The following is a 24,768-nucleotide window of genomic DNA, read 5'->3' on the forward strand; positions in this document are numbered from 1 at the left end:
TGTTTATATTTTTAAATTCCCCAACATTAATGAATATTTTACTGGAAAAGTGCCTTTTTGCCTATGGTTTCAATTTCCATTTATTTCTCATTGCTTACTCTGTTGTTAAAAGCCATCAGCTGCTAAAAGATTGCATAAATTGCTATTTTCCTGCCTTTGTAGTTTCTGCCTCTTCAATCACATGATAAAACCTAATTATCTCTGATGAAATTAATGTAGGCAGAAAAGAGGAAGAAAGATACTTGGTAAAGCTCCTACTGTACACTTGAGTAAACATAAACCCAAAGCTCATTATTAATTTTGATGGGACTGCTGAAATACAGTATGTTGGAAAGCATAGGTTCAGTTACAATATGTGTCCTCATAAGGGAAAGACAAGCCTAAAGTATGCTGCAGAGAATAACAGCTACAATAAATGGTCCTATAGACAGTTTTAAGTCACACATAGACTTCTGAGCTGATTTGCAAACTCAGAACATTTAAATTTAACACTCCATAATTTCAGAGTTTATGCCATTAATTTCAAGTTACATAAGCATTCAGACTCAATTGCCCATTTTTAAATTATTTTCTATATTACTATATGTTGTTTAGAAGACATGGAAACATTATTTTTAAATCGAATTATCAATGAACAATAGTATAGCTTTCATTTAATCCCCAGTAGTATTCATATCAAATAATTAAAAACCAGTATGTGCAAGATTCTGGGAATATGGCAAGAATGGTATTTTTTGAATGTCTCAGGATCCTCTTATTAACAAGTCATAGGAACTATATAGCAAAAGCAATATCTTACAGATATTATAGGTATTTACATTAAAACCAATTGGTCAGTTATTCCCTATGATAGTCATATAGCAAAAAACTATCAACATTTACAAGACATGTGGAATTGGTTTTGAGCAGAAGGAAGCAGAGGAAAGAAATGAAGAATAGGAAAGATTTTAAATCAGGAAAATTCCAAATATACAATAGTTATTCATTAAATAGCAGCCGCTACAACCAGGATTGGTTTTGCCCAATCCAATAGTCAGGGAGTGTGAGCAATCTGCGATCATATCTGAATGGCGTGGGGCAGTATATAGCTCCTGTGATCCCACAGAATTAATCAGCTGGGGCTAACATCCTAGATAAGCATTCACATTGAGGAGGGACTCCTGAACACGGGAAAACATTCAAAAGTAGGGGGATAAGAGAGACAAAGGAAGAGAACATTGCAATAATATTAATGGGGTGGAATGCACCCAGGAAATCTCAGAAAACAAGCTGCCATATATTTTTCTAAATCACTACAGAAAAACTATAGAAAAGGGGGTTATACTAAATTAGAAAAGCTACTTGAACCACGGGTCCTTTGAAAAGTTCAGGAAAACAAATATAATACATGTAATAAAAATCGTAAAAATTGTAATTAAGCCCCTTATAAAGTGATTCTTAGCTAAATGCGAGTGAAAAGCAGAATAATATTTTTATAGACTAGATACGGAAGCAAAAACAAAACAAAACAAAACAAAAAAAAACCCAAAAAACACCCAGGCATACAAAACAAAAGAAAACTATAACCTATTATTTCAGAATGATATAAATGAACCAAAGATTCTCTAAAGACTTTTACAAATTCAGAATGATTTATATTTTTCTGTAAATGTGTTTCTCTTCTTCCTCCTCTGTTCCTAACTTAGGTAATTATTAGTCACGTCAATTAGCCTGAACTAGATACTACAAAGCATCATTTTCTCCTTATTCTTCAACCATCCTGTATATCTCTAATCAGTCACTAAGTTATAGAAATGCTTCCTCCTAAAGATTTATTGAATTTATTTTCTCCTCTCTACCTTCCCTGCTAGTTCAAGAATTTACCATGCCTCACGTATACTATTGAGCTATTATCATTTGTGCTCCTTTTTCATCATAATCTACAGTCCATGTGGCAAATTGACTCCATGGAGAAATGTATAAAATGCAGCATAAAAACTAATATTTAAAAAATAATGACATTAATGACCTCTCATTTTCTTACTACAATCTGCCTTTCCATCTCATCTTCCACCATTACCTACTATGTATTTTATAGGATACTTACATTTCTTTGCATAAATTATCTTCCACATTGCTGTGCCTTTCTGTGTATGTGGTTCCCTCTGCTTAGATTGCTCTATCCTCCTTATTCAGCTGGCAGAATCCAGCTCATACTTCAAAATTCAATCAAATATAAACTCTAGGAAGATTTCCTTGACATGATAGGTAAACTTTGACATCCCTTTTTCATCATACTTGTTAGGTAGGGATCAGGGTATGCAGGTGGCAGAGAAGGTGATAGGGGGATGTGGTCAAGGGCTGAGGATTGAGACCAATAAAAACAGAGAAAGGAAACCACAACAGCAAGAACTTGAGGTTGGGGACTTTTCCCGACCAGGAGCATGCACAGAAGCTAGGAGCTTAAGACCAAAGGTAACGTTTCCCTCATTAACATAGTGAAACTCACACCCTCTATTGCCTTGATGTTCTGGAACCAGCCATACAAGGACAGAAATTGGAAGAATACATGATTATGGGAATCTCTACCCACTTCCCTGAAAAGACATGAATATTCCATCCCCAGCCTAACATATTATTAGGGATTAGCATAAAGGACAGACCCTAACCCTAGGATGACACTATTCCTTATTGGAGCATTCCACTCTCTACTGACCTTAAGAGCGTACTATACTTTCTATACTTTGTCTTTAAACTCAGGGTCATCTCCACTTGGACAGACTTGTTCCTCTCTCTGGAACTTACTTTTGCTTTGCAATAAAAGCTGATTTTGTAGAAATGATTCATGTCTGTCATCACTCCATGGCACTGGCCCTGCTTGCGATTCTTCCAAGCAAGGAGCCAAAGAACCAGGACAGCACCACTCAAAACCCACACCCAACAATATTCTATTGATATTATTTGTTACCTATAAATGTTAGCTCAGAGGTTAGCGAATTTTTCTATAAAGGACCAGAGAGTTAGATATTAGGCTTTGTGGACCATATAGTCTCATCACAACTAATCAGCTTTGTCACTGTAGTGCAAAAGCAGGCATAAACAATATGTAAATGAATGGACATGGCTGTGTACAGGTAAGGCACTATTTAAACAACAGGGAGTCCTCTGGATTTGTTCTCTGGGCCATAATTTGCCACCCTTTGAGTTAGATGACTAAGGTTTACATTTGAAGTTTTCTGTAGATTATATATGATGATGCTTTAGTATTTATTACATTTTAATACATATAAAAACTTGATCTAAATAAACCTTCAATTTCCAGTGAAAACTACTTGTCTTAATTGGTGTTTCTTAATACCTACAGACTCTTGCACATATTAAAACTGAAAGCATGGTTCTATGAATTAATTATATAGACTATAACAAAAATTAGACATAGTACATTTTGTCATAATATACAGAAAATGTCTATGAAAGGAATTTCTTAGGAAACATACCTCCTCTTTCAATATGGATGAATACTGTAAGTTATCATTTTGGTGCTGGTGCTTTTCTCAGGGTATTACATTATCCACTGTGCCTCACAGATCTTCTCAGAGGTTATTCACTTTTAAAAATGTTATGGTTTGTTAAAAAATAATGTAAGAACAAAAATTCATAAAAATGGCATTTATTTTGATGTATTATACTTACGTTTATAGTAGAATAATTTTTACTATAGATATAGTTTCTTTTTCCTAATGATATCTGCACTGTATGATTTTATGATCACAGTAAGTTATTCTTGGGTCTTGTGTCAACAATAATCTTTCTAGCCCTCAGCTAGTTATAATTTTCTGTCTTTAACTTAAAAACTAGGATAGAAGAGATAAAGAAAACATTAAAGCATGTCATATAAAACCTACCATAACAGATTGCTTTATTTTAAAGATCAAAAACCTTAAAAAATCTAATGTTGATCTAATTTAAGTACAATAGAACAACAGATACAGTATGAATTCTGTATCAACACAGATTTCCCAAGGCCTTTGAAGATGATCTAATAAAGGTTAAACTAACAAGGTGTACACTTGAATATTGCTATTAAATTGAAACAAAGGAATATTGGTGTTTACTATATTTCAATAAGTATAAGGCCCCACTAGTATTTTCTCTTCTAAATTTAAATTACTTTCACTCCTAAGGTTTTCAGGAGGGACGTTAATGTTAATATGAAGTGGCACTGGTAATAAGTATTTCAAGTGTGTTTAAGTATGTATGTGCACATGTGTGTTTATAGCACATTTATAACAAATTATTTGAAATAGATATTTTTTCCTCTTGAAATAGGATTGATAAGCTTTAGTATATTGGTTCCCATTACTGCTATAAAACATTACAACTAACTTAGCAGTTTAAACAACACTACTTTATTATCTAACAGTTCTGGTGGTTAGAAATCAGGTACATATTCCACTGGGCTAAAATGAAGATGTCTGCAGAGCTCATTTCTGAATTATTAATAGTTTCTTTGCTCATCCATGTTAGCAGAATTTAGTTCCCTGCACTTACAGGAGCACCTGCAGGTAAAGGACCCTGTTTTCTTGCTGGCTGCCAGCTGAGGACCATTCCCAGTTTTAAGAAGCCACTGCAATCCTTGACTTGTGGTTTTCTTCTTTCATCTTCAAAGATGAGAAGGTGGGCGGAGTTCTCTCAAGATGCTTTACTCCATTCTATTCTGCTTTCCTCTTCCGCTTTTAAGAGTGCCGTGTTTTCATTGTGTCCATCTGGATAATCTCCTTATTTTAAGGCTGGCTGATTAGTGAACTTGATTCCACCTGCAACCTTAATTCTCTTTTGACATATAACATAACATATTCACAGATTCCAGGATTAGGACAGAGATGTCTTTGGGAGACCATTATTTAGCCTAACACATGTCATAATTCCATATTTACAGTAGTCATGGTCAATCCAGTCCCTAACCACAAAACTTTGAGTAAAATAATAATAATGATGATATAAAATGGTCATATTTTGTGCTTTGGGTTAGTAATTCTTATAAGAAATTGAGAAGGAATTTAGCATCACAAGGAGCCAAAAATGAAACAGGTATCTAGAAAAGATATTTGATATGGATACATGTGAGTCAAACAAATTTTATTGTAACAATATCAACTGAACAATAATTTAATTTTTAAAAATTTTAAGAGAAAGTAATATTTCTAGTGGTAATTTCTAAAATTGTGACAACTACTCAAGGAAAAGAAGGCTTAAGCTGCCTTTTCTGTATTACAGAATAAGTTATAGTTGTGGCATAAATGTGAATTTTGGAGATTATTGCTTAGGTAAAAAAGAGAAGCTTTGGTATAACCACCCCCAGATAATCCCCCTAGAAATCTGTAGTTCTGAGAAATAAATTCTCAAAGATGCTTGTTTGTACTATCTTACTTCATGTCAGAAGATACAGGTTTGATTTCAATTCTATCTTTGGCTAGCTCAGTTTTTCATTCCTAATATTAATTTGTAACACATTTTATTTATTTTTACCTCCACCAGTGGTCTTAAGGATAGTTAATTATTTAGGGTTTTATTTACTTTGTTTCATATCATCAGAATAAATTTCTGCTACCTCAGTGATTTGAGTTTTCCATAGCAACATGGATCAAGAATATGGTAAATAAATGAGCTATTGTAACTATTTCCTTCATTAAAGTTGAATACTGACCACACACACACATATACTTGTATGCATATATATATTTTTATATTATAGGTTGAGTATGATCAGAAGTGTTTCAGATTTTGAATTTTTTTAATTTTGGAATCTTTGCATATACATATTGAGATATCTTAGAGATGAGACCCACATTTCACATTTATGTATTCATTTTTTTTTTTTTTTTTTGAGACAGAGTCTCACTCTGTTGCCCAGGCTAGAGTGAGTGCCGTGGCGTCAGCCTAGCTCACAGCAACCTCAAACTCCTGAGCTCAAGCGATCCTCCTGTCTCAGCCTCCCGAGTAGCTGGGACTACAGGCATGCGCCACCATGCCCGGCTAATTTTTTCTATATATATTTTTTTAGCTGTCCATATAATTTCTTTCTATTTTTAGTAGAGGTGGGGTCTCGCTCTTGCTCAGGCTGGTCTCGAACTCCTGAGCTCAAACGATCCGCCCACCTCGGCCTCCCAGAGTGCTAGGATTACAGGCGTGAGCCACCGCGCCCGGCCATATGTATTCATTTATGTTTTATATACATCTTATACACATAGCCCAAAGGTAACTTTATACAAGATTTTTAGTAATTCTATGCATAAAACAAACCTTTGACTGTATTTTGACTGCACCTCGTCACATGAGGTTAGATGTGAAATTTTCCACTTGTGACATCATGTAAGCAGTCAAAAAGTTTCTAATTTTGGAGCATTTTGGATTTCAGATTTTTAGGTTAAGAATGCTCAACCTGTATTTTTATATTCAAATTTAAGGAAGACTAACAAGGCTTGAGTATGTCTAAGGGGAAAAAATAATGTAATAATTAATATATATTTTTAAAATGATTGATGAAGTTAGAGGTGTTTTGTCTAGGAAGAAGAAACATCAAGGGACACCTGATGGTTTTTTTTTTTTTCTTTATATATTTCATTGGCTTTGTTAGAGAATGTTGATGCAGCTATTATTAAAGTATTTCATTATACCATAATGGTAGATTGATATTATAATGTTATTAAAATTATAGAAGATAATTCTTCAAAAAACTGAAGAAATGTGATTTCAACAGTTAGTAATATGTTTAGGAGGGCCTTCCACACACCACAAATATTTATTGATTACCTACACTGTACCGGTGTGTTCGAGGCACATGGGATATAGTGGTGAACTGAAAACATAACACAAATAAAAACAAAATATGCAAAAGAAAAAAAATACTCTCTCCAGAGCCTCCATTTTAATGGGGCAAAAGATATGAACAAAATGAGTAAGAAAATGATATAGTATGTATATTGATGCCTGATAATGGTTCCTCAATTTTTGCTCCATCCCTTCAAGTTTTGGCTGGGAATACATCTGTCAGTTATAGTGTGTTTTTCCCAGCATCAATGGCAATGATGTAGGGCCATGTGTCAAAATTATTGTCAATTAATTATAAGTGAAATATATGTATATATATATATATACATGTATATATGTATAACTTCTGCATCTGTTCCCTAAAGAAAATCTCTTGAAGGATTATGCTTCCAGAAATGGCAGATGAGTCAGTGTAGGAGACACAGCTTCTCACTATGAGAAATTAGAAGAGGTGGATAAGGTATAAAATAAAGAGTATCTATTTGAAGGCATTAGATGAGTATCAAGGCCAAGATGCTGGAGAAAAGAGAACTCCAGGGACATGAACCTTACATTTGATAACAATTTTCACCTCTAAATAGTTTGTCATTTAAAAACATTGGCTGAGTGGCTGAGGAGTGAGCCGAAAACAGTGGCCAGAGGCTGAGTTCTCAGCAATTTTGCAGGGCAAGAAAAACAATAGACCACTCTCTGTATTCCAAGTTTGTTGGAAATGAGTCTGTATTTTTATTCCTTTGTTGTCACCATGTGCCACATTTCAAATTTTTTCTTACGACCTACTTTCTAATTTCCTTATTCTCTTTTACACTGTGTCTACTTTTCTATTTGAGTACTGCACTAATATTTAATTTTCATTTCTAGGTATTCTATTTGGTGCTTTTTCAACCCTTAGGTCACTTTTTATAATTTTATATTCTCTGAAAACATTTTCAAGCTTGAATTTCATTTCTTTAAAAATAGTATGCATTATTGATTTATAATCTTTACCAGATGTCTTTGTAGATGCTTTCTGTGGTGTGTTTCAACAGTTAACTATTCAGTGTACCTTCTGTTCTTGGTATTTTTTTTTTTTTTTTTACTTTGGTCTGCTCATTGTCTTTGTTAATTATGCAACAGACCTCTTTGAGGCATAAGATGAAGAGGGTAATATCTAGAGAAGGAATTTAATTAAGTTTGTTTTCTGAATTAGCTAAACTTTATTCTACTTTTTATATTTTGATTCTGTAATATTCTCAGCAAGTATATTGACATATTTGACTATGACAGTGGTTCTGTCAGTTTTTTGTTATATATGTTGAGGTAAGGTATTGAGAATTTAGGCTTCAAATCCTTGCAAGAGCTACCTTATGATTATACTCTCTCAGGGCAGATACTTCTCTAGCTTAGTAACCACTCGACTTTCTTTTAATTGCCTGAGGGGAGTTTACTTCTGGTTTAACCTTACAATAAAATACATTTTTAGTTTTTATGTCTCTCTTGCTTGCTTCATAAATCCATTAAAACTAAAAGTCAATCATACCTGGTTCAAGGTTCATAGTGGCTTCAGTGCTCCTCGTTTCTCTGAGTTCTAGTTTTCTCATGAATTTAGACATGGCATTTCCTTAGTATCTTTCTGGAATTTTGATGAATTAAGATTTATTTTGAATATGTCATCCAAAATTTATAAATTTTCATTTTTTATAAAGAATCTGTCAAATTTACCTCTCCTAAATATAAGGGCTTTGCTCATAACTTTATTATTTTTTCTTTAAAAGGTTTTAGTTTTATACTTTTGAATTGAATGCTTTGTTCTTTTATAATCTGGGATTTTTGTTCACTTGCCTTTGTTTTTTGGATAAATGCATTTCCTTGAAGTATCATTTTAGTTGCATTTTCTAATTTAAACAATAACTTAAGAGCATTTCCTATTTAATCCATGGATTGTATTTTTAGATCTCAAACTTATTTTTGCTACCATTTAAATTATTGATTTCTAACCAAATTGTGAAAAAAAGAATAAATCCTATAGGTACCTTACCAATTTTTTGAATGAGTTGTGGCCTATTTTGTGACCTATAAAATTTTCAATTTTTGGAAATAGAACAGTCCACCCTTTGATGCATGCAAGTTTCTGTGTGGCTCTCTCTAGATGAGATACATGTGCTAGCGTAGTTTGTTAATTGTGCTTTTCCAATCTGCTACATATTTTCTATTTTTTGTACTTGCTTAGACTGTGACTTCTGAGTAGGACTTATTAAAATCACTCACTATGATGTTTTGATACATTTTTCTTAATGTTTTTGTCATCTTTTCTTTAAATGTTAGGAGACTATATTTTTGGGTACATGAACTTTCACTATTGTAATATCTTCTAGTGGGTTATTTCCTTAATAATCATGTAGTTACTTATTTATTGTTTGTGTCTCTTACTGTTCTTGTCCCTTACTCATATTGCTACATCAGCCTTCCTTTGTAGAACTGATGCTTTTTCTTTACATGTCCACATATACTTAATACTTTTGTTTTATTTTCTTTTAAATGTACTTAAGTAGCATATAGCTAGATTTGTTAAAAATACAATTTAAATCTTAGTGTTTTGATAGACTATTAGCAATTCTTACTGCTGTTTTATTTTGCATTTCAATTGACAGTTTTCCTTGGCTTTTTTTGATTTGATAATATTTTGTAGTGGTTTGCTTTGATTCCTTTTCTCTTCATCTCTGTGTATCCACCAGAGGTTTCTTTCTGTGTTGTACTATGAGGTTGCATAATTTATGTGCATAATTTTATATTAGATATATATTATGAAATTATTTAGGTATAATTATGTTCAATACTTTTGTCTTAACTTTTAAATAGAGTTAAAAGTGTTTTATGCGCCACCATTAGAGTATTAGAGTATTTTAAATTTGACTGTATAATTACCTTTTTCAGTGAGCTTTATACTTTCATGTTTTTACTTAGTGTCCAAACATTTCAACTTGAAAAACTTACTTTCATATTTATTCTAAGGTAGGTCTAATGGTGGTGAATTCTCTCAGCTTTTATTTGTCTCAGAATGTCTTTATCTCTCCTTCATTTCTCAAGGGCAGCTTTGCTGGTTAAAGTATTCTTGTTTGGAAGGTTTCTTTTTTTTTTTTTTTTTCTATCAGCACTTTGAATATATCATCATACTTTCTCCTGGCCTGCAAGGTTTTTGCTGAGAGATCCATTAATAATCTTATAGAGGTGTCTTGTATATGACAAGTCACTGTTCTTTTGTGCTTTCAAAATTCTTTTTGTTTTTGACTTTTGACAATTTGGTTATAATATATCTCAAGATAATGTTTTTGTGTTTTGATCTTGGTATGGGAACATTGACTTTTATAAATCTATTTCTGCATATCTCTCCCAAGAATTGGAAAGTTTTCAGCCATTCTTTTTTTGAATAAGATTTTTTTGTGCCTCTTTCTCTTTCTCTTTTTTCACTTAAAAATCTGTAATTTGTATATTGGTTTACAAACAGTGTCTCATTGGTCATGTACACATTCTTTACACTTTTTCATTCTTTTTTCTTTTTTTTTTTGAACCATCATAATATTTTTGTTTATTTGTTAAAACACTTAGCATTTTTTGATTAACAAAATAATACTTTAAAGATTCTTTCTCTAATTTCAGAATTTTATGGGGGTATAGACATTTTGTTTACATAATTTGCTTTTGTACAGTTTGAGTCAAGTTATGAGTGTGAGCTTCAGCCAGTTAGTGCATATTATACCCATGTGTGAATTTACCCATCACTAGTTTGCCCTTGAGTTTTACTTCCATATGTGCAGATAAGTTGATCAATTAGTTCCAATTTAGTACTGATTACATGTGGTGTTTGGGTGTTTGTTTTCCTATTCTTGTGATACTTCAAAGATTCTTTTTTTTTTTACATATTTTTTATTTCAGAGTATTACGTGGGTACAAATGTTGAGGTTACATATATTGCCTTTGCCCCACCCGAGTCAGAGCTTCAAGCATGTCCATCCCCCAGACCGTGCACACTGCACCCATTAGGTATGAATATACTCATAGCCTCCTCTCTCCTCCCACCTGCCCAACACTCGATGAATGTTACTACTATATGTGCACATAAGTGTTGATCAGTTAAAACCAATTTGATGCTGAGTACATGTGGTGCTTGTTTTTCCATTCTTGTGATACTTCACTTAGTAGAATGGGCTCCAGGTGTATCTAGGATAATACAAAAGGTGCTAGATTACCATTGTTTTTTGTGGCTGAGTAGAACTCGATAGTATACATTATATACCTCATTTTATTAAATTTTCTTATTTTTAGTTATGATGTATATATCCTTTCATAAGACATTATAGATCAAGTCATAGTGTTTCTTTGTCCTATTAAAACTGTGTTATGATTTTGTGATGATTAGAAACAAGATTTTCTTGCTAATTGTCATCTCAGCATAAATGTATATGATCATAAAACATTATTTAACTAAAATAATTATAAATTATGTTAAAAGATTTCCTAAAGTTTCAACTATCTCTCATTGCTGAAATAAACCACATTTGGTAATTAACTGTAATATAAAAATATTTTTGGATTGTGTTTGCTAATATTTTATTTAATTACATTGCTTTCATAGTCATACGAGAGATTTGTCTAGTTTTATTTTTGAGCAATATTTCTTTGTTTTGGTATCATTGTAAATAATGCTCACATTGCATAGAAGAATCAGAAAGTTACTTCTCCTTTTCTATTTTTTTAGTGGTTAAATAGAATTTCCCCACATATAATTATAAGAAATTTCAAACTTATGGAAAATTTGAAAAAATACAATGTGAATCAATGAATACCTGTAATACTACCACATGTATTCTATAATTAACATTATGCTATATTTGTTTTCTCTCTCTCACACACATACACACATACACACACACACACACACACATACACACACACACATATATTCCTATGTCTGTTATTCTTCGGATGCTTTTCAAAGGAAGTCTTAGGTTTGACTCAATTAAAAAGTATTGCTATTCATAATTAATAGTTTTATTGAGGTATGATTAACATGTGATAAACAGCATGTATTTTAAATGTAGAATTTAATATGTATTGGCTAAAGTTATTATCACAATAATGAATATAACCATCAAAGAAATCCCTTTCTGTTTATACCCCCTCAGCTCTCCTTCCCCAGGCAAATACTGATCTGTTTCCTATCACTATATAGTAATTTACATTTCCTAAAATTTTAATTTATGACTTATCCAACCTGTCTTAAATTTTTGGCTTTTTTCACTTGGTGTAGTTCTTTAGATTAATTTATGTTGTAGTGTTTATCAATAGTTCATTCCTTTTTTATTGCTGAGAATTATTTCATTGTGTGGACATACTACAGTTTACTTATCCTTTCACATGCTCATGGGTGTTCGCATTCTTTCTAGTTGTTCGCTATTGCAAATAAAGATGCTATGAAAATTCTTGCACAAATTTTTCTAAGGACACATGCCTTCTTTCCACAGGTAAATACTTAGTAATAGAATGACTAGATTATGTGGTGGTATGTATTTAAATTTTCAAAAAACTGTCAAACTGTCTTCCAAACTATTTGTACAATTGGTAGTGTAAGAGGGTTCCATTTATACACATTCTTCATGATGCTTGATGTATCTGTATTTTTAATTTTCATCATTCTAATAGATGTGTAGTAGCATCTCCTTTGATTTCCATTAATGACTCATGATGTTGAGCATTCTTTTACATGCTTATTTTTTGTCTATGCATCTTCTATGGTGACTTATCAGTTAAAATTTTTGCCCATTTTTTAGTTGCATTGTTTTCTTATTACTGAGTTTTGAGAATTCTTTATATATTCTGTTTTTAAGTTCTCCATCAGATATATGATCTGCATACATTTTCTTCGAGTCTATGGCCAAGAGGCATGATATGCCTGCATAGCCCACCTCACTGGGGTGCTAAAATGATCTCTTTTCCAATGATAAAAATAAAACAGTGACTTAAGTTTGTTCAGTTTTTCTCTGGGGAGCCAGAAGACTGAGGCTTATGGTTTATTAAGATTCAATTTTAAAATCTTATAGTCTCATGGAACTCAATGGAGCTCAATATTTATACTAAAAAAAAATCTTACGTTTTTAAATATGTAGTACTTTTTAACAAGTCACAGAATAAAAACAAGAGAGATTCTGATCTTTCCAGTGTCTCATCTCACAAAGATGGGCAGGAAATACTTTCAATATCCGCAGTCAAACAAATCAACATAAGTGGGATAACCTAGCAGAGGCCATTATTTAGATACTTAATATTTGATTGAGATAATTTAGTTAGTTATTAAAATCAATTTTACTTTTAATGGTCTAAAATCACATTATAGCTATATTAAGATTGCAATATTAAGCTTATGAAAATAAGGAAACTGAAACATCTACATTTCTCCAGCAATATTATTTTGACCATTTACCATTTATTATGTTGTAATAATGTATATTTTCCATCAAATAATCAATCTCTTTGAAAGTAAATTAGTCACTAATTAAAATAAGTGAGCATTATTTCCCATATAGAGTTTAAATCATTTTAGGAATCCTTTCTGTTTGACTGAAATGTCACATCTCTTAATATTTAATGGAAGGTAAGAACCTTCATAATTATCTCCTCTGCATCATACAAAATATGCTAGGGACATTGTTTCTGACCTTGACTTATTGCTTTACTCCAAATGGTAGATTTGTCTCTGTAGCTAATCACAGAATCTCTGTCTTTTTCTGTCTCTATACTCTATCACTTTTAAGATTTGAGTTAGCAATACTTTTACAAGTCTTTCACTTATCCACACATTTCCTGATTTCTGTTCTCTGTTTATACCTGAAGAAACTTCCTCTCCCCTGTCTTGACTAATGTCTTTTCATTTTACATTCGTTAAATCTCCTCTTCATACAGTGAGGTTGCATTTTATTTTATTATGAGAAAACTCATTTTTTGCTTAAAATTATTTTTAAAAAATGATGTATTTTGGATGTTTGGCCCCTCCAAATCTCATGTTGAAGTTGGATCCCCAGTGTTGAATGTGGGACCTGGTTGGTGGGAAGTGTTTGGGTCATGAGGGCGGATCCCTCATGAATGACTTAGTGCCCTCCTCATGGTAAGGAGTCAGTTCTTTCTTTTTTAGTTCATGGGACAGCTGGTTGTAAAAATGAGCCTGGCACTACCTTCTCCCTCTCTTGCTCCCACTCTTGCCATGTGATGCGCCTGCTCCACTCTCACCTTCTGCCTTGATTGGAAGCTCCCTGAAGCCCTCACCAGAAGCAGATGCTAGCGCCACACTTCTTGTACAGTCTGTACAACCATGAGCCAAAGAAACCTCTTTTCTTTATAAATTACCCAGTCTCAGGTATTTCCTGTATAGCTACGCAAAACGGACTAGTACGACAGATGTTGAATTTCAATTTGTTCTTTTCAGTAGGAAGCATGTTATTGAGGAAATTAAAGACTTTCACTTCTCACACAATAACACATGAGTCTGAAATAAGAATATACTTAACTCCTGTAAGATCTCATTGTAGTTCTCTAAATTGTTTTCATATTGATATTCATATTAATATATTCACTGTTTCTTAAAATACTTTGCTTCCATGTTCTTCCCCGTTCAACTCCTTTTAGCTTTATTTAATACTTGCATCCAGTCTTACTAATCCTTCCTTTCTCTTTCTTCTTAAATTTGATGTTCTTTTATACATTTAGAGTACCTATTTAAAGCTCTCAATATGATAACATTTTCACTTCTTGATCCCTTCTGAATATGTTAAAATTCTAATACCTAAAGGAACAAATAAAAATCTATATTGATATCCTACCCTTGACCCTTTTTTTTAACCTATCTGCTACTTATATTTTTTAAGTATTTCAAAATTGAATTATTTACGTTCATTCGTATCTGAAAAACACAATCTGCTGTATTTGTCTTCAGGTTGATTTTAAAAGCTAAAAACAATTGTTTGTATTATCATAATCATGTAGTTATTTTTCTCTGAAAAGCCAAGTGGTAGGTTGGTATTACAGTTTTTCCCATATGGGTTTAGGGTCACAACACCTGTGCCACTCTGGGAAGCACAGTATATTGTCAGTGTCAAATGGATCCTCTTTTGTTGTACACCATCAGTAGATTCTTAACATGACACATTTCAATTTGTTTTATATTCATTAAATATAATACTTTTTTTTTAGCATCTTTAATTTCCTTCTTTTCATGGTTGAACGGAGAAACATATACCTTCTTCAACAGATTTCTCTTATATTCCAGTTCATAAAACAGTTTGTCTCCTGAATAGGATCCATTCCATTCTTTATATTCAAGACATTTTCCTTATAGCTCAGGGAGTTTTTATTCACATTTGTCCTAATTATTACTGGGCCATCTAAGAAGATACTATTTTAGGATATTTTCTTTGGACTCTTTACTTAAATCCATTATTTTCTTTTATCCCACATCCATCTCTTATGGTTATTAATTTTGTTTAGTGTAAGTACATCCTCATATAACCTTCTCAAAAATGGTATATGAGAGGTATATATTCTGATTTCTTGAGTTTCTCAAAATGGCTTTATTTTGCCATTTCTATTGATTGATAGCTTGGCTAGCCATGTAATTCTAAATTCAAAATATTATTGTCTTATGATTTAGCATTATTTTTTACCATTTTCTTTTAATACTAATGTTGCTGATTAAAAAGTCTCTGATACCATTATGACATTCATTGATTCATATTCTTTTCCTAGTATTCTGTGGATGCTTTGGGGATATTCTTTGTATATTTGGCATTATGAAATTTCTCAATGACATCAATGATGAGCCTTTGAATTATTATTTATGTATTAAGCTTAGCCATCGGTGAGCCCTGTTTAATCTGTAGACATAGGTCTCTCTTTTGCCCTGGGAGGTTGTTCTATATTATTTAGTAATTTTCCCTGGTTTCTTTTTCCATAATGCTCCCCTTTGAAACTCCTATTTGTTAGATACTGAACAATCTGAATTTGTAGTCTTCCCCAATTTACTTCCTTTTATAGGTTTTCTTTTTTTTTATGTTTTCACATATTTGTTTCAAAAGAATACCTCAAATTTATCTTTCAATCCTCCTGTTGATTTTTATTTTTAATTTTTTAGCATATTTTTAATTTGCAAATGTTCTATTCTGAGAGTTACTTTTTATTCAGTCCTGTTCGTGACTCTTGTTCTACAGAGTCATCATCTAGAAGCCTTCCGAAGGCATTAAGTATTTTAAGTTCTCTTCTATCTGTGTAAGACCTCTGTTTCCTCTTGGGGCCACATTTTTGTGTATTTGACTTGTTTTTCTCCTTCATACTGCTGATTTGCTTTAGATATGTACTGATCCTAAATTTTCCATTCAAATGAAGACATACGGAATAAGATTAATTAGTAAAGTTACTTGCTGCGTATCTCCTCAGTCATTGGTTATGCAGGCTAGAATTTTCTACTTGCATCCTTTCTTGAATAGGATATTTAATAGGGTAGTACAGGAGCAGAGCTTGTTAACTGGCAAACTGATTTCATACTGAAATAGTGCAGAACTGTCTTTAAAATGAGAGGCTTCACAGTTTCAGAATTAGAAGCAATTTACTCTGGAATAATAACATGCATTCTAACAAAGGTTAATTTCTATGTAGAGTATTCTTTTAATTTTTTTGACATGGACTCATGATTCAATCCAGTTCTCTTTCTCTCTCTCTTTTTCTGTCATTTTCTCTGTATGGTAAAGACAAATGGCATCTCCTTGTACTTTACCACATTTAAGTCTCATTATTATATCTGCTAATTCCAAGTACAAAGAGTTTCTGGGTTTCAGCTATGCATTTCAGGGTCCCTTATTTTGTATCTCTCATCTATCACACCCTGGAATTTAGGAGTTATATGCCCTTTTAAATTTACCAGTATGATTCTATCTGCTTTTATTTTACAAAAAAATACAGAACTCCTCAATATGCTTACCCTCCACCAATTATTTTTTTATAATTATAGATATGTCCCTATTTTATACATTTATAATTCCTATAGTGTCTTTTGAGGTTGAAGCCTAGATTAAGACATTTGCTTAGTCTGCCATATTTCTCTAAAAGTATTATATAAAGTATATATTATTCCTAATTATAAATTGGTACAAAGAAGAACTTGAAATTTGTTTATCAAAATAATTAAAACTGTAAATGTGAAACTTGCAATTTTACTTTGGCAATTTATACTAGAGATTAAATTTTTGATAATGTATATAGTTACATAGATATTTAATGGAGAGTTATGATAAAAGTTAAACTAGAAAAAAATATTTAATAATGGGAGATTGTATTATATATAATTTTAAGCTATACAACTTATTTTTATAGATGTACTCAATATTCATGTAGTATTTTTCAGTTATTTCTACTTCATCATAAATATTATTTTTATAAATTTATTTGATTACATTTACATTTCTTATTCATTTAGTGCAGATTTAAACTGTAGTTATTAACATAAGAATTTGAAGGAGTGTAACACAAATAAAATACAAGCATGACTGGCTATAATAAATTTAAAATGCAAAGCTCGTCTTATGGAGGTAGAGAAGATACATATTAGCAGGAATGAACAATGCACTGATTTGTAAAATGATCGGAGTTTGGTTCAACAATAAATAGAAGGTAAGACAAAAAAAGATGAATAACTTTTTGCATGGAATCAAACTCAAGGAGGAATTTATTATGTGATTAATATTAAAAGACTTATTATCATATATAGTCTAACTTGACAGTACAAGTCTTAGAACAATTGTTTTAAAAGCACTACACTAAAAATAAAACCTAAAGAACTCTTTTACTGACCCTGTTTAAGGACAAAGGTCATTCCAATAATTTATAACTCATTGGAAGAATGTCTTCAATAATACACCAAGGCCCTATATAAACTTTGATTTTTGAGAACCTGATAACACTTTGAATTGAGTCTCACATATTCTGCTATTTTTCTCAAAGTAGAACACATTATCAGGGTTTCCATGACTGGAAGGGCTTTCAGATTCAATGCGATCCTCTGTCAAACGCTGACCTCTCCCATGGATTTGTAAACCCAGTTGCTGAGTCCCAGTTAACAAGCTACATTTCTCCACTCTCTGTGGTGTTGACTATTCATTTGGTTCACTTAGGTTTTTTGTTTTTGGTTTTTGTTTGTTTGTTTTTGGCTGATGGGCCATAATGAAAACCACTGTGGTCTTCACTAACAGAGTTCTTTAACTTAGTATGTAATGGATTAGAAGTGGAAGCCTAAGTCCCTTGAATTCCTCAAGGCTACAGATTCCTTGTAAAAGTCAATTCAATACTTCTTCAGAGCTCAGTAAGAGGAACACCTTCAGTAAGTTGTCCTCTTAGAATTTTGAGGAGAATTCTATGTGGTCGTCAATTCAACCAAAATATGAAAAAGCTGAAGGAAGAAAAATTATGTTTTCAGATATTCACTGACTGTGGACATATTATTTATTATGTGATTATAATATATAATATAATACATATTTATTATTTAATATATTATTTTTGTCTTAGTCTGTTTGGGCTAGTCTAACAATGTACCATACGCCTGTGGCTTTATTTCTCACAGTTCTGGAGGCTGGAAGTCCAGGATCATGGTACCAGAATGGTCAGGTTCTGCTAAGATCCCACTTCCAGGTTGCAGACTGTCAATTTTTTTTTGTATCCTCATATGGCAGAAAAAGAGTGATCTATAGCTCTCTGGCCTCTTATAAGGGCACCAATCCCATTCATGACCTAATCATGCCAGTAGTCCCTATCTTCAAATATTATGCCATTGGAGATTAGATTTTAACATATAAATTTTGAGGAGACACAAAAATGTAGTCCATGGCAGTATATTATTTATTAGATGATATGTATTATACATATGATATATATAATGTGATATTTCCATGTACTTTTTTCGTATAGAAATGATGATGTATACAACCAAAATAAAAATGTTAACAAGAAAGAAAGAGATGGGCCCCAGTTAAAGTAAATCCAATAGGAATTTATTTCCTAAGCTAACTACATGGCTGCATATGAAAAAATCTAAAAGAATATCTAATTAGATAATAGAAACTAATCATTGACTTTCAGGAAGTTGCTTGATGCAAAGATAATATAAAAAGAACCAATTGAATTTCTGTATACCAACATCAAGTTAAGAAATTAAAGTTGTGAAAGTTTATAATAATCTCAGTACTAGGTATATTGACTATCTAGAAATGACCCTGAATTTGTGTAATATCTTTATAGAAAATTATGAAACAAAATTGAGATAAAGAAGAACTAGGTAAATGGAAAAAAAGTCACAATCACAGATTAGAAGACAATAATTTAAAGATGGCAATTCTCCTCAAACTACTTAACAAATTAAATACAAACCCAATCAAAATTCTCTCAACAACGTATGTCTATGTATTTGGGTGTTTATAAAAATTGATTAGCCTATTTTAAATTTTAAGTGTAAATACAAGTGGCCAACAATAACCAAGCAGTCTTTAAGGTGGGAAGACTTGCTCTATTTATAGTGAAGCTACAATAATTAAGGTAATGTGGCAGTAGTATAAGAAAAAGCAAAAGGAATATAATAAAGAGCCTAAAAACAGAGCATAATACATATGAACACTTGACTTATAATAAACTTAGCACAGCTTAACTGTGGACAAATGTTTGGGGAGAAGAGAACTTGTACCATACATAAAACTTACACACAATTTTAAGTCAATTGTACATCTAAATATGAAAGGCAAACTGACAATATAGAAGATAATACAGAAGTCAACCTCATTATCTTGGGTTAGGCAAATTTTCTTAAAGTTATTGTAACCTAATGTTTCTCAAACTTATTTGTTAACTTATCAAGCAAACATTATGTGTGTGTTTGTGTGTATATGTATGGATATGTTTAATACATTAACATATTGGGGAAATAATTTTTCCTGAAACTCTTTGGGAAAGGCTACTTTGGGTTTTCTGCTTTATATGAAATGAGCAAAGGCCAGTTACCAGAATTTAAGGATCACGATTCTAAGCTGAATAACTTTCGAAGAACAGTTCAGAGGATACAGTTAGTCTCTGGTCTGGAAAAAGAGAATCAAGGCAGGAATCCATTTTATCCATTTTTCACAAGAAGATCATAAGATGGCCGGGCGCGGTGGCTCACGCCTGTAATCCTAGCACTCTGGGAGGCCGAGGCGGGTGGATTGCTCAAGGTCAGGAGTTCGAGACCAACCTGAGCGAGACCCCGTCTCTACTAAAAATAGAAAGACATTATATGGACAACTAAAAATCTATATAGAAAAAATTAGCCGGGCATGGTGGCGCATGCCTGTAGTCCCAGCTACTCGGGAGGCTGAGGCAGTAGGATCGCTTAAGCCGAGGAGTCTGAGGTTGCTGTGAGCTAAGCTGACGCCACGGCACTCACTCTAGCCTGGGCAACAAAGTGAGACTCTGTCTCAACAAAAAAAAAAAAAGAAGATCATAAGATATAATTTATTTTTGGATGTGTGTTTAGACTCATTTCTAATATAACAATAAAAGATGAGATAAATGCAACTTAGTGTATATGTAGCAATTTATGTCATCAAGAAGTATTAACCAGGAAATTGAATAAAATTTCTCTAGCTTTTCTTTGTTTTTTATTATTAGAAAACCAGTAACTAAAAAGATATATTTGTGTCATTTGTGCATAGGTTCTTAAAAGTTTTCCACAATAAAAATAGTCCAATTTTGCCCTTGCAAGGGGAAACAATACAGCAAAAGTTGGCTGCCTGGGCATTAGAAGTAGAACACCACCTCAAGTAGAACACTTGAGGCCATGCTTCAAGCGGTGACAAGAGATAATAACTTAGAGGCATTTCTCCTGCCTAATTGACTGGGATCCCTGGATGAATCACTCAGGCATTTTCCTGCAAACTTAAAGTGACCCACACCCTATTCCTTTAACTGTGCTGCTAGTTTCTCTCTCTCTCTCTCTCTCTCTCTCTCTCTCTTTCTCTCTGCTTGGCTCGTTATTCCTGCCTCCTGCCTCATGTGATCTAGGGATGGAGGACTGCCCTCCCAACTCATTGCACTCTTCCTGCCCAGGACCTGAAGTAACAGATCTTTGAAATTATTTCCTAATGTGTTGGTATATTGGATTTGTGCCTTCCATTTGAAGAACTAGGGGCTCTCCCAGGCTGGGTTTTCCCCCAAATGGCAGGCAAAACACAAGGTCAGACTCCCAGTGTCAGAGTGATGATCAGACAAGAGTCACAAGAGCATCTGCCAGTACACAAGTTTCTTGTGTGAGACCCCCTGTTCTAGGATCAGACAAGTGGGAATTAGGCTATCTACCAGTAAAAGATGTATTCCATGAGCGACCCACATCCAGGTCTTCTTCATTTACTTTAGGGCAGGATGCTAGCTACTCTAGTACTGAGATGCCAGTTTATCTAGGGGTTCTCAAAATAACCCTATTTAAAGTAGGTCACATTAAAGGCATTTTTGTACCAGACACTGTGTCTAGATCCATTACTTATTTTTTTCTAAAAGGCACTTAATGGCTCTAAGCCTCACATACCTACTCTGTAAACTAAGGATAAAGTTACCTGCTCTTGATTAAATGATGGAGATGTGGATTTTCTTGTTGAAGCTATGTCTTTTAAATAAACATCATGTAGTAACAAGTGTACACAACAGCAAGAGTAATTGCGTAAATTTGCATGTACAATGGAAACTTCCTCTATGGAGAGGTTGGCAGCATAGAGCAATCTATCATGGATCCCATTCAAGGGGAAGTAGCCAGCACTACATGGCACAAATTGGATATTTGATGCAAGTCCTGAAACTTTCAACTGACTAGGGGAATCTAGGAGTCGGTTGGTGTGTAACAGGGAGAGACTTGTCATGGGGACAGAGTGGTTCATCTACACTGGTGCTAATAAAAAAGTTAGCCTGTATGTCTCAGTCATTGCCAAGTCATGAGGCTGAGGGAGTACCTGTTTCCTGTCCGTGTACAACTCAATTCCCTGCACTGGGCCACTCTCACCTCCAGACTACATGCCACTCGTTTGTTTTCCCCGTAGCATTTCTCCTGCTGTTCATTTGATCACATTTTAATATAATATACTTGAAGGGTAGATATAGTTAGCATAATGTGCTTGGAATATGGATGAAATGTTACATGGGTTTTATTTTTTGCTTTGATATTAATAATTGTGAGAACTTTTGTAAGTATGTGAATGTGCCTAAAATAATGCCTAGTGAAGAATATAATAAGAGCCAAATTTCCTAAATGTTTATTATGTGCCGAGTATTGTGCTGAGTGTTTCACATGTATATCACTTAGTCCAATTTGGAGAAACATAACAATTATCCCTGTTTTTAACAGTTAAAATATGAGCCCCATAGAAATTGAATATAATATGCAGCATCAAATAGTTTTTGAATAAAGCCAGGCTTTGAACTAAGGTTTGTCTAAATCCAAATTCCAAGTTTGTTGTGATTGACCATTAGATCATACAATAGCCTATAGACCACACAATGAAATATGGACTTTCCAAGACTATGTGGGAAAACTAATATGTGCTAGAAAATTATAAAACAAATTGAGATACCCCAAATATATCATAGGATGCTGACTTATCACTGTGTTTTGGGGAATAATTTTTTAATTTCAAATTTGATTACAAAATAATTCTAGATTCTACCAATAAAATAATATAGCCAATAAATAATGAGTGAAAAGATTTGGGTCATAATGTCAGTTCTCTGCTACTATATGAACTTGGACAACTTGATGAATCACAGTCTATTATGCTTAAAAAATAGTGGAAGGTTTTTGATATGCTGTACATAGAATTAGAAATTCACATATACAGCTATTTTTTACTTTAATATGAAAGGCATATTTGTCAATAATATTAATGCCTGAGATTGTAAATATTGCTTTCAGTGAAGGGTATTAAAGTTGCTAAAATACTTTTTAAAAGTGTTAAATGTATATACTCTACTTTAAAAATTGCCATCATGTGTATGACCTCTATGAAGGTGACTCCATGCATAGTAGTACCTTTACACATGACAGAAGAGAATCTGCCTTAGCTCACCATGAATTGCCTACTACTGTTTTCAGTTTAACAAAGGCTTACTTATGCTTCCAAGAAAGGTTATCTTTTGTATAGTAAAAAGATTGAAAAATAGATAAATGATAGATAATTATGATAGAATGTATTTTAAAAACATTATATAATAATGTACTTTTAAAATCTGTCATTATGTTTATATCGCATATAATTCAAATAAATTAACAAAAACATATGTTTATGTCAATATTCTTACTAAGTTTCAATCTTCTTGGTATTAAAGTAGATTTCATATTAATACTTGCCCGGCAAATTTCTATGAACTAAGGCTACATCCATCATTTTTTAAGTGAAAAAAATTTTTGAGAAGCATAATTACTATCATTTGTATATGTACACATATATATCTATACATGTATTTATAGATATATTTATATAAACATATGTTTATATGTTTATATGTATAGATATATATGTATATATATATCAAAATGTCAGGGCGGATAGCGTCAAGGCAGTCAACTAGGCACAAGTAAAATGGGCCTCTTCCAGGGAGAGGAACCAGAATAGTAAGCAGATTCTCACATTTCAAACAGTTCATCTAGGAGAGAATACTAGGATTCACCAAGGAAGCATCAGAAAGCACCAAGGGTGTGTAAAGAGAGGATTTAGGGCAACTTGTCCAGGTAGGGACTAACAGCTGGGAGAAGCTCCTTCACCTGGGCCAACAGCAAGTGAGAAGCCCCCAGGGCTCTACTCTGCAATATGAACTTGTACAATGTTGGCTACAAGAAAACTTCTCGACCAATGCAGGTCTCAGGCCTACGACAGGCAGCTTCTGTGAGATTGCACAAAGACGTTGCTCCAGGAAGGGAACTCAAGTAGAATCCCACAGCCATCGAAGCCTAGAGCAGCTTGAGCCAGGTACCATTCTGAGAGCCTAGATACGGCGGAGCCAGGGGCACACCTGCAGCCACTTAGGGATAGTGTATTTTTACAAATGCTTTTTCCACATTTGAGATGCTCGTATGATTTTTGTTTATAGTTCTGTTTATGTGGTGAATCACATTTATTGGCTTGCATATATTAAACCATCCTCACATTCCCGGGATGAAACCCACTTGATCATAGTGAATTATTTTTTAGTTGTGCTGTTGTATTTGGTTGGCTAGCATTTTGTTCAGAATTTTTACATCTATATTCATTAGAGATATTAGTCTGTAGTGTTTTTTTAAATTTTTTAATTGTTTAATTTAATTTTTTTAATTGTTTTAATCAGGGTGATACTAGCCACACAGAATGAGTTAAGGAGGATTCCCTCATCTTCAACCTTTAGGAATAGTTTCAGTAGGAATGCCACCTGTTCTTTGTATGTCTGGGAGAATTTGGCTGTGAATCCATATGTCAAGAGCTTTTTATTGTTGGGAGAGCTTTTATTACTGATTTAATCTTGCTACTCAATATTGGTCTATTCAGGAGTTCTATTTCTTCTTGGTTCAATCCCGGAAGTTTGTATGCTTTCAGGAATTCATCCATTTTCTCTATATTTTCTAGTTTTTGAGTGTATAATTGTTCATAATATAGTCTCTGATGATGTTTTTTATATCTGTGGTATCAGTTATAATGTCTCCTTTTTCATTTCTGATTGCATTAATTTGGAATTCCTCTCTTCTTGGTTAGTCTAGTCAGCAGTTTATCAATTTTGATTATCTTTTTGAATAACTAACTTATGTACTTACGTTCTGATCTTTGTTATTTCTTTTCTTCTGCTAAATTTGCATTTGGTTTGTTCTTGTTTTTCTTGTTCCTTGAGGTGCAATATTAGGTTGTTAAT

This window comes from Eulemur rufifrons, chromosome 29 (genome assembly GCF_041146395.1).
Source record: "Eulemur rufifrons isolate Redbay chromosome 29, OSU_ERuf_1, whole genome shotgun sequence".
NCBI lineage: Eukaryota > Metazoa > Chordata > Mammalia > Primates > Lemuridae > Eulemur > Eulemur rufifrons.